This window comes from Macrobrachium nipponense, chromosome 28, assembly GCF_015104395.2.
Source record: "Macrobrachium nipponense isolate FS-2020 chromosome 28, ASM1510439v2, whole genome shotgun sequence".
In the NCBI taxonomy this organism is placed as follows: Eukaryota; Metazoa; Arthropoda; class Malacostraca; order Decapoda; family Palaemonidae; genus Macrobrachium; species Macrobrachium nipponense.
The window spans coordinates 54,723,053-54,736,091 of NC_087217.1; the positions used below are offsets into that span (position 1 = coordinate 54,723,053).

Below are 13,039 nucleotides of genomic sequence, written 5' to 3' on the forward strand. Positions count from 1 at the left end.
ATTTATGACCGAATTTAATAAAGTATTGCCTGTTTTATAAAGAGGCAAAAAAAAATCCCTTCGATTAAAATATTTTTCATGAAAGCTCGAACGTGTTCCGTATGTGTTGTACAAATCCGTTAAGATGTCAGTAATCTAGGATACTTCATTTCCGCTCACCACGGGGAGAGAGAGAGAGAGAGAGGAAGAAGAGAGAGAGAGAGAGAGAGAGAGAGAGAGAGAGAGAGAGAGAGAAACTGAATGAAAGAAGACATCACCATCGTCGGTGGCTCCTTGTCAGCAGGCCCCGTGACTCTAGGCCTCTGAAATTACCACTTCTACTCGGGCATGACGAATCCGGGCCCGTTTTTTTCCCTAGGCACCCACCCCCTCCCATACCATCCTCCACCCCACCCCATGCCGGTGCCCATCCCGTTTCGTGGACCGTGAGGAGGAACTTCCAAGCCATAGTGTCACGGTAGAACCTGGGGGTCGTATTATGATCGCACGTCCAATTACAGGGGTCCCAAGTGATTAAAATCGTGGCGTGACAGGAAGTGTTAGGCCAGTAGTTCACCCTCGTTCTTAAATTAATAGACCTCAGCGCTTGAGACATTAGGCCTAGGCTTGGGCTGGTAGATTTATGAGAGAAATTTTGCTACCAATACTTGCGAGAAAAAAGTCCACCTGTTCATTTAACTGTGGACAAGGAATGGATTTTAGCTGCCAGTTTGGACACACACACACACACACACTTCAGTGGCATGATCGGTATGATCTTGGCCTGCCACCTTGGTGGGTGCGAGTTTTTTTTTTTTTTGTTTTTTTTTTCAGGCATTCCATTGAGGGGGGGTCAGAGATGTGTATTCTGGTGATAGAAGTTCACTCTCGGCGTGGTTCGGAAGTCACGTAAAGCCGTTGGTCCCGTTGCTGAGTAACCACTGGTTCCATGCAACGTAAAAACACCATACAAACACACACACACACACACACACACACATATATATATATATATATATATATATATATATATATATATATATATATATATATTATATATATATATATATAAATCTGTGTGTGTAATATATGTCAGACTGATTTGGGTACTGTCAATTAAAATCCTTTGTTCCTTAGTTGTCGTTAGCAATGAGTTGTGCCTGAAGTAGCGGATCACTGACCTAACATATTCGCCAGTTAACGAGCAAGTTGTAGATGAGATATTTTCACGTTTGCAAACTCATAAAAACTAACTTTTTGTAAACGTTTCACAACTCTTGTCGGTTAGGATTCCATAGGTTCAAGCCTATCCTCTTATTTCCTTTGACGGGTTCATACTCTTCGGTCAGGACTCTCACTGGCACAAGTTCAGATTCGTCTTAACCAACTACCGTAGTTTGGTCTACCAGCATCCCTAGGAGCAAGAGCCCTTAACAGCACCCAGCTGGTTAACCTCAAATAAACGAACAACCTTTTGCCATATCACTCACTGGAGATGACCAGAGTATCGTTGAAACCGCGTCTGTCTCGTATTCTATTCATAAATCTCCTCGCCTTAACTCCTGGCGTTCCTGTTGCCGTTAGCTGTAGAACAACGAAAATTCCTGTAAAGAATAGGAAAAACTAATTACAAATTAGCTCTAGAACTGTGGCTAGAGATAAAAGAGAAAGTTTAGATTGGAGTAACGATCAAAGCTTGATGGACTTAGAATATATAAATGATGCAGTCTTAAGAAGAGAAAAACACCGCAAGATTTACAGAGGTTGTGTACATGTTGATATCATATATCTAGAGAATAAGACTCAATATAGCTAAGAAAAACAGGAGTATTGAGGACGGAGTATGCACAAAGGGATGAAATAACATTAGGTGGAGAACGAATTAACGAGGTGGAATCTTTCAAATATTTAGGGACGGTGATGCCCACTACAGGTTCTCTTGAGTACCAGTTGAGCGAATGACTAAAACAACTAAAGCAAACAGTGGGTAGGTTGATTAAGGTTTGAAAATAAAGTACACTGAAATTGTGTACTGAATTAAGATTATGCCTAAGTGTAACAAGAACTCCATTGCTATGCTGACATGAATCATGCTATGACAGTGAAACAAACCAGTTACCCTTTCCAGGAGAATAATTTATTGTTCACGAATAACATATTCTAGAATTCTGGATACAAATGGTAAATAACAAACAGGTATGTATATACAGGCGGTTTGGTTATTGAGTGCACCTTTCAAAGATTGTAGATTCGAGAATAAAGCTTTACAAAGAAGATTCAGTTGATAATGTGAAATAAACGGATCGTTTCAGTGGTCAAGAACTGGCTGATATCGTAATTTTTTTAGGGAAAAAAATGAGGATATAATTGTGACTTTATGAGATGTCAAATCAGATTAGTGCTGAACTTGATACTAGTGTAGGCCTATCGAGAATTGATAGTGTAATTAATGATATGTTACTAGGATTACAAAAAAGGCAAAAATGTCGAGCCACAATATCCAAATTTGTTATAGTGGAAAATCATTCATGTCTTAGTGATATAATGATGAAACTTACAAACGTTAGTAAATATTTTTGAGTGCAAGTTCCATATGTTTGAGATAGTGTCCATTACTAAACCAGCTTTGAAAATTCTAGAATATGTTATTCGTGAACAGTAAATTATTCACCTGGAAAAGAATAAATGGTTTGTTGGATATTCAGTAAGCGTAGAGGCAGTTCTTTAATACAGACTAATTTATGATCTGTAATAAATGATATACTGAAAATGGTAGATGGAGGCCGCTGTTGTATCCTGGTCTTCCTCGATCTTAGTGTGGCTTGTGATACAGTTGGTCATGAACGTCTGAATGTTTTATGGTCCACGGGAAAAGCTAATGAAGCCATTGAGTATTTGAAAGATTACCTGTGTGGCGGACAGTGCTGTGTGTACGCACTGGCAACTGAGAGCAGGGGTACCACAGGGAAGTGTGTTAGGTCTTGTCCTGTATGTATTTTTATATACCCGTATGGCTTGTCAAATGTACCACAGAGACATGAGTTCCATTTTCAAGGAAACGCTTTAGCACATTGCTTCCGTTTCTATTACTTTATTTATTGACACATTCAGTTGTGTCTTGTTATTCATTATTAATTAATTTATTCTTAATTACTTGCCGTTACTACTTACTGTCATATCTATTTATTATTTGTTTCATCAATCCTTTTCCATATTTTCGTATGTGAGAATTCGACTCTATGGAAGCTTTCTGTGCAAGTTCATAGCCTTTGGGCATTTCCTATGTAAATGTATAGTCATTAGGAAAAATTTATGAACACATAGATAAAAGATCATTGTTTATTTTTGGATATACAGGAGTGACACTAAACCTAGAAGCCTATGTGAACTTTGTTCTGTTCTTTAAAATATCATCCATTTTTTAGAGGACAGAACAAAGTTCATTGAAGTAGGTAACCCAACTTACCAACCAATCTTTAATTAAGGTGGAAGATCACATCAACAGGTTGTTGAAATGTTTTAAAGATAATAATGTTATAACTGAAAATACCTACCAAGAATTATACTCTTCTGGTTCTTCATACGGAATTTTATATGGTCTTCCAATAATACACAAAGATAATGTTCCTTTGAGACCTATTTTGGCTGCTTATAACACTCCCAACTATCAAATAGCTAAATATCTCATACCAATGTTACAGCCTTTCGCCAATAATGAGTATTCCTTACATAATTCCGCCAGCCTTGTACCTGATATTTTACCCCAGGATGTTGACTTGCATATGGTTAGTTTTGATGTCACATCCCCCTTCACAAATATACCGTTGCAGGCGACGGTCGATATTATTTTAGAGAAAATCTTTTCAGTTGATGATTTTTTATTTCACGGCTTTAACAAGGACAATTTTAGGAAACTTTTAGAATTGCAGTGCAGGACACTCACTTTATATATAACAAGATAATTTACAAACACGTAGATGGTGTTTCTATGGGATCCCCTTTAGGTCCAGTTATGGCCAATGCCTTCTTGTGCTCCCTTGAAGAACAAATGGTCGAAAGATGTTCCTCAACATGTCGTCCTCTCTTTTACAGAAGATATATAGATGACATAATTGCTTTATTTAGATTTAGGGCGGATGCAGAAAATTTCTTAGAATATATTAATGGCTTACACCCAAATATACAGTTCACAGTTGAGCACGAAGACGACAATAAACTTCCATTTTTAGATATTTTAATCACTCGAACTCCTCAAGGTTTTAATACCAGTGTTTTTAGAAAAAAGACATTTACAGGTCAAGGTACGAACTTGTATAGCAATTGCTCTTTCAGTTTTAAATTAAATAGTATTTTACACTGTTGCACCGTGCCTATATTGTAATCCTCTACCGGGCACAACTTTCACGAGGAAATTCTGATTTTACTTCAATTTTTCACAAATAATTCGTATCCTTCCTTCTTATTCAACAAGTATGTAAAGAGCTTCTTGAATAATATATTTCATCCCCGTCTGTCCATACCTAATGTCTCTAAATTGTTCATGTATGCATCCATTCCTTTTGTACATTCGAAGAAATTCAAACAAACACTGCAAGACTCAGTTTGCAGTACTTTTCCAGCTGTAGATATCAGATTATGTTAAAAAAATCCTAAGACAATTAGGTCATTATTTCACCATAAGGATAGGCTTCCTGCCTTGATGCGGTCTCTAGTGGTTTATTGTTCCACTTGCCCAAAATGTAAAGTTGGGAAATATATCGGAGCCACTAAGAGATTGCTCAAAGTCAGAGCTGATTCTCATCTTGGAGTTAGTCACCGAACTGGATGTCAATTAAAAACTAAAGAATTTTCTAATATAAGCGACCGCTGTAAGTAATGCAAGACATCATTCTCTTATGAAGACTTTAATATTATCGCCCAAGCACCCAATGACCACTCTCTCCATCCTGGAATCGTTAACTATTAAGCAGCTTGTTTCTTTCCTAAACAGCCAGACCTCTTCCACTATCTTACATATCGCCTAAGTTGACGTCGTCCTCCTGAAAACTTAGAATGTCACTCAGTTCTTAGCTGAGATAGAGTAAGGTACTAATACATTTTAACATCATAATTTTATATATGTATAATTTTAAACGTTTTTTCTGTATTAGATTTTCAATGTTTAAAAAAAAATTCGTTAGCTTGTATTTGTTTGTTTTAAATTTAAGTTTCTTGTTTTTAGACTGAGTTTTTTTAACCGAGTCCATTTTTTAATTTTTATTCTTTGTAATTTTACAGCCCTGATGATGAAACATGTGGTCTCGAAAATTTGGCCCATAAATTTACAATGCTACGATGGCTGTTTGCTCTTTTATTCCTACTGAATCTGCGGCGTTCTAGATGCCCCAATCTTCCAGTGTATATATTATATATACGTATATAGATATAATAATATAATATTATATATATATAATATATATTATATAAAACATATATATGTGTATGGGTGTATGTATGTATGTATATATGTATGGTATATATATAATATATATACATATGTGTGGTTTATGTACTATACACATGCACACACACACACACACACACACACACATATATATATATTATATATATGAACAGCAGTGTGATGTAAGTTCTTTTGGCCTGAGTGTCGTATCTAGTCAGAGCTCAAGTGCACGTGAACGGAAGTTATTTTTCGCAAAATAAATTTTATGATTATTCCTTTACGATACAATAAGAAAACAACGTAATTGCCGTATGTAGACGACATAATGATTAGAAGGGAGATGTATGACCTGATAGTGTCAGCTGGGCTTCTTTGCGGGCATCAGTTCTTATATGGGTTATACCTGTGTGAAGGGAGGGGGGGGGGGAGGCTGGAATACAGTGGAGAGTTGTGGAAGATAAAATACCGAACAAAAAGCCGTGAGTAGCAGAGCGCTACCAACTGACCCATGTGTGGGTCAGTTGATAGCACCCTGGCCTGTCATTTGAGAGACTGGGGTTCGATCCCAATATGAGTCAGAAGTTTGTTTCTGTGAACACGTGCTTATGTGTTAATTGATTAGTTTCATATATATATATATAATATATATATATATATATATCTACCTAGTAATTTTATATATACAATATATATATATATATATATATATATATATTATATATATATATATATATATATATTAAGCTACAAACATCACTTTAAATCGAATTTCCTATGTCTGGGGAATAGCCAATATCTAAGGGGAATTATTTTTGATGATTGCATTTGTCCCTGTCTGGAATTGAATCTTTTCATTCAATTTACATACGTTATAAATTGCTGATTTGACCATTTGGCTGTCATGTGTGTGTATAATGGATAAAATTTCATAATCACAAACACACACCATATATATAAATATATATATATATATATATATATATATATATATATATATATATATATATATTTACACACACCCCTAACCAAACAGTACGAATTTTGAATCCAAGATCAATGCACTGCTAAATTAGGGATGGAATTCGTTATTGAATATATGGAGCAAATCTTCTTGCGATTCTTTTTACATTTAAAATTTCTTTTAATGTGACACCTTTGTTATCTCTTTGACGCTGTATTTCTTCATTATTTATATGACCTTTTTTTTATTTTGTTTGTTTGACTTGTATGGTCAAACAGATATGTAAAAAATTATCTCTTTATTTGTTTGTTGTAATTTCTACAAACTAGAAATAAGTGAATGGTGCTAGTTTTTTTTTATTATTATTAGATTTACCTTTCGATAGTATCTATCAATTTTTTCACATTATAATTTGTAAATAGAGTACCTTGGTTTTATATTCATTGCCATTCATTCTTTCTTGGTTCTTTTTGTAGTGCCATTTGTATTTGAGGAGTAATTCTACTTTTTTTCATTTTCTTCCTGTTTATAACTATCGTTATAGGTTTAATTATAGTTTCAAACTTTTTTTTTTATAAAAAAAATAATTGTTTTGGGGATCAGCTATATATTTACACGTTGTTCCGGTATTATTTTTGGGTCAGTTGCTTAGCATATTTTCGGACGAATGTATTATACTGTAGTTGTTCCATTTTTTTTACGTAATTTATTTTATAATTGAGTTAAGAAAAATATCATTTATTTCTTCTTCATCCCATAATTTGTATTCAGTAGAAATATTTTTATTTCTTTTCTACCAACCTGACGTACATTTTCTCCATTTGTTTTCTGAATCTTGTTAAGGTAAAGTTTCAAAGTATTATTTAGCCGAAAAATTCATGTTATTACATGCATGCATATATAGATACCAATATATATATATATATATATGTATATATATATATATATATATATATGTGTGTGTGTGTGTGTGTCTGTGTCGTGTGGTGGTGGGTGGGTGGGTGCGTGCGTGTATAATTTGCATATATGATACTATTCACTTATTTGAATTATATGCAATCTACGGTCCCATTGAACAGATCTGCAGTAATACTTTCGATTTGGGATGAGTGTTTTTTTTTTACGGTATCCGCTAAAGTACTTTTCAAACTCGTAAAAGGTAGTAAAATAAAAAATGGCAAATGGTAATAAAATAAATTGGGAAATTGATATCTTTAGCATTCCTCTTTTACGGCGCTGTTCCAATTTCTTCTGCAATAAATATTTTTTAACAGAACTCTGTGGATAAAGTAACGGAAGGGGTAAAGGAATGAAAAGACTTTGGTCATTTGTGGAGGTGAAGAACAGAATCCTGAAATGTGGATTAATGCTCGGAAAGTTATAGAATAAAAGTGACAATAAAAGAAGTATTTAGAAGATGTGACAAAGCCTATCTTTGTATTATTTTGAATATCGTGCAATACGAGAGGGTTCAACAAAGAACGGGAAGTAGAAATATGTCCGTACAGGAAAGCAATTTTGGGGTGCAATAACCCATAGTGAATGAGCATTATACAAAAATAAAAATAAATAAAAGCCTCTAGGAAAAAATTTAAGTAAATCCCATTGACCTTATGGAATGACGTACCAGTAAAAGAATATTTTTTAGAAAAATTTTAAGAATGCAAAATGTGGAATAAAAAGAGCTGAAACAAAAAATGAAAACCACATCAAGTTACCGGAAATTCATTGACATGAAAGGAAGAATCGTCATCTCCCTCGGAAATACCTGCGATGAAAACAAAGCTTTGAAATGGGAATGAAGTTTAGGAAATGAAAATTGGAATAAGAAGCAAACAAAAGGGTTATTTGCATGCCGAATTTTTTTATATACAGTAATAGTAGGCTAATAAGAAGAAAAAACTAAATGTTATAAATTTTATACGAAAATCCTTGCAATGAAAAGGAATGATAAAAATGGTAGAAAATGAAAAGAAAGTAGATATTTTGTACGTACAATGAAACACTAAGAAAGGATATATATATATATATATATATATATATATATATATATATATATATATATATATATATATATATATATATATATATATGTCTATATATATATATATATATTATAGAGATGAGAGAGAGAGAGAGAGAGAGAGAGAGAGAGAGACGAGCAGCATTTTCATTTGGAATAGAAGAAAGGGGCATTACAGAATATAAAAGTATGAAAAAGTGTAAAACCGAAGTTCAAGGGGCGTAAATGGTACGCTTTCCAGTGAAGGGTTAAAATGGCGGTAGTAGTAAAAAGTATTTTTATAGTTTAAAAAGTTGAATGTGTCACAAGAATTAAAAAAAAAAAAACGGTTTATAGGTAGTGGTAAAAAACAATATAGGAAATAAAGATTTGAAGTGGAAAAAGAAGTACAAAAGAGAGAGAGAGAGAGAGAGAGAGAGAGAGAGAGAGAGAGAGAGAGAGAGAGAGAGAGAGAGAAACTTTATTTAGATATAAAATTCACTGTTTGACTTGACAACTTGACAAAAACATGATTCAGAGATACTCTCTTTGATTTGAACCTTCTTTTCTTAATTTATTTGGTTATTTCGCTTAACAGCACTTTTAACATTTTCTGTCACTGTTTAATTGGATTTGGATTATCGCTTGACGGCAGTGAATGTTTCTGCTTGATACCAGTGAAATACTTTGCAGAATTTTTAGAAGTGAGCTTCAGTCTTTTTAGAAGTGAGCTTCAGTCTTTTTAGAAGTGAGCTTCAGTCTTTTTAGAAGTGAGCTACAGTCTTTTTAGAAGTGAGCTTCAGTCTTCCTTCTTTAAAGTGAATAATGAAACGGTATTTTTAAGAAAGAGTAAATGATAAAGTCTACATTTATTTTTTAAATCCGGAAGTATCAATTCTTAAGAGAAAAATTCATTGTTTTCTGTATTCTAAAATAAATTTTATCCCACCGGATAAGATGACATATCAGGCAAATTAAATTTTAGAATTGTGGTCCATTTAAGAGGATGAATAAAACAGTGATGGTCAACGTCATGATTATAACAATTTATTCACTATAAATACAATATATCAAAACCTCCATTTATATTCTCAAAACACGAGGGAGGGGTTTTGTGACTTAGATGAAAGTGAACATTTGTACAGCATGTCTCTGGGAATCCAGAGCCGTTTGAGCAATAGATTATAAACATTTCTACAGACCTTTATATACAATAGAACCTTGCATATATGTGTGTATATATATATATATATATATATATATATATATATATATATATATAGATGTGTATAGATATATATATATATATATATATAGTATATATATATATATATATATATATATATATATATATATATATATATAGTTACTTGTATACACGTGTGAACATATATATTTTTGTGAACAGTACTGATTTTATGTAGTATATGTGTATTATCATATTTGCTTATAAATAGATATATTCATATTGGTGCTTGTATGTGTATACGCTCATTTCTCAGCGATCACCGCTAATTTTAATGTGACTTAAGTACGTGATTCTAATTTTAATGTGACTTAAGTACATGATTACAGTATTGTCGTATTTTACAATTTCTGCAGATTTTTTTTCCCGTCTATACGTACACAAACATATATATGTAATAAATGTAAGTTAAAAATGAACGCCTTATATATATGCGTGTGTATTTATATGTGCGTTTGTGTATGCATGTAAGGTTCATATATTTATGTATATATGCGTTTGTGTTGATATATGTATAAAGGAACGGTTAGGTAATTCCATCAACTTTTTTGTAAAAAAGTATACGGAATTAAATGTTAAATGCCATGCACGTACATGCATACTTTCATATTTATTAATATTATATGTATATACGTGGTTAAAATGTATGTAAAGTGTATTTTTGGTCAATCGTCAGCTCAGTATATTTTAACATACGTGTGTTTGAAAGTATTATCATTATTTGTGTGTTTGGTTGTTCAGCTGTTTTCCTGGGCAGTGTGGATATTTATTAGAAAGCGTTTTCTTCGTTTATCACAGTTTAATTACACGTAGAAGTATAAATATTCGTAAATTAGTATGCATGTATGTGTTTCTGATACCGGCAAAGGCCTTTTTTAATATCTGGATGTGTTCATACCTCCTAGATACGCTTATTACTACAAGCCTTGAATCCACATGGAAAGTGAATGAAGAAACCCTCTCCGTCCGACGTGGAAGAGGCCTCTTCAGTCATTTACCATCTTGAAGTCCAGGCTTTAAGGATAAGCGTGTCCTGGTAGTGTGAAGTAATGAAGAAATTAAGAATTAATTTTGGTTGTTCAAAAATGTATGTGTATCAGGTGAGAGTAACTTTATATATATATATATATATATTATATATATATATATATATATATATATATATATATATATATATATAATTTTAAGTGTGTGTATGTATGTATGTGTATAATGCAAATTATATATATATGTATGTGTATATATATATATCTATATATATATATATATATATTTAATATACTACTACATATATTCATATATACTAGTATGTGTATAAATATTTTGTATGTATATGCAAGCAGACAACTAAAAATTCCAAAATCTCCTATTTAAACTTGTTGTTAGGAAAGTGCGAAAGTGCATTGATAAAAGGACACTGAATATGCACGTGTTTGTGTACGAATTATGTTTATCCTTATTATATCAGTCGTGACAAATTGCTTTACTAAGGAAATTATTATACATTTTGAATTTATGAACACGTATACGTTTCGTCATCGAAATTGCCCTGAGTTGTCGTAATGACGATCGTTGGACAAATGCATTTCATTGCATTCGTCACAGACGCCGGAGATTTGCAGCGATCTGATTTATCGGTTTTTTATCAATATTGCACAAAGCCTCAATACACAGTAATGGCACTTCCGAGCGCATCTAAGTCTTTACATTCAATACCCGAGACATTATAATGCTGTTTTTACGACGGCAACAAACATTCTCCTCCTCCCTATCGAGCTGCCATTGCAAATCTGGTGTGACACCATAAACGGGCTACCGCTTATACGATCTGCAAATGGATCGAGTATACGAATTTCATTAGGAGGCAAACATTGCCTGCCTCTCTCTCTCTCTCTCTCTCTCTCTCTCTCTCTCTCTCTCTCTCTCCAGTCCTTCTGTCCTCGCAGTTTGTTTGGAAAGAATGAATAATATTGATAAGAATGACATTACTCACACCTTGAGTATCTTGGATCTGTAATTCGATACAGTGCTTTTGTCTTCGGAAGTGGTTTATGTATTGGCTCACTGCTATTTATGGGGTATTGTTTGCTTGCAAATGCATTGATATAGAAGTGCTTATATAATATATATATAAATATATATATTTATATATATTATATATATATATATATGTGTGTGTGTGTGTGTGTGTGTGTGTGTGTGTGTGTGAGAGAGAGAGAGAGAGAGTAGTGCAAAGTCAAGAAGCGGGAGTCTGCTGGTTTATGTACATATGTGCTAGTGTATGTATGTATGCATATCAATGTTTTTAATAAGGAAAGCTTTATTTCAAGGAATGCAAACTATTTATTTCTTTGTTGATATCTGTGTGAAGTTTGTATGAATGTGTGTATGTCCGTAAAATATATAATCATCCTTGTTTAAATGTGCGTTGTGACTATACATATATATATTCGTAATTTTAACTGAACATTTTTAGTCTACAGATATATTGATAACTTGGAATAACTGACTGGTCTACTGCAAATGAAATCGTAGCAGATTCTAATTACTGATCCTAATGACTTTCTTTACCGTGCCGTCGCTCTCAATCGATCATTCGGAATAATTAAAGCATCCGAAGGAGGTGACTTAAGATTAAATAAGAGGAATAAAAGCTAGTTCTGTAGAAGATTTTGCTTGTTAAATACTGATCAATTTAAGAGCTATTAATGTCAGTGAGAGAAGGTATGGAGTATCTGGACGGTTTTGTAAATAGCGTGAATGTAAAAAAAAAAACATATGTACAAGACAACAAGTATAATAAATAATTTCTGTCTGTCATGTTTTATGTATAAAGACTCTACCAGGTGGACCAGGGAAAGGTCATTTTCCTGAATGGTCTAAAAACGGTATGATTTTACTTATTTACTTATATTTTTTAGCATTCCTCTTCAAAATGAGTATCACGAACAGATCAAGGTAAATTATCTTTGCTGATGGCCAGTGTAAATGAGTTTGTAGTAACTGATGGCAAAATTATTCTTTTGGCATCGTTCATGTCAGACACGATTTTCGTGATTGATGACAGTGAGTGAAAATGAATCCGTTTTATAGCACACAGGTGATGTGAATGTCAGTTTCAGCCTCAGGTGATGATGCATCGCGAGATGATATAACTTTTTCCAAACGGAGTGCACATTAAAAAAAACACGAACAGCACAAACGACAACATTAGGGAAGTCTTGTGGAATGTATTTTTTTTTTATCTAGATTTTCGTTTGATCTTAAGTACAGGAAGGAAACCTCTTCTTCTATCATGACCACATCATTCTCGTAACTTATTGGTAACACTTAAAGCACTCGACAAAAAAATCACATCAACTATGTGCAGTCGTATGTACACGTTCAAGAGACTAACATCGGGTTCTA

The 13,039-nt window shown here is 33.2% G+C and overlaps 1 protein-coding gene across 1 annotated transcript in view; it reads right to left on the minus strand.

The window, feature by feature from the left end:
• Positions 1-11,880: 11,880 nt before the first annotated feature.
• The window catches only part of LOC135201336 (protein lin-31-like), a 2,269-nt gene continuing 1,110 nt past the window's right edge, over positions 11,881-13,039 (minus strand). Inside the window, exon 1 of the mRNA XM_064230184.1 lies at positions 11,881-13,039. This exon is cut by the window's right edge and continues 1,110 nt beyond it. The gene's annotated coding sequence lies outside the window, so the exon portion shown is untranslated.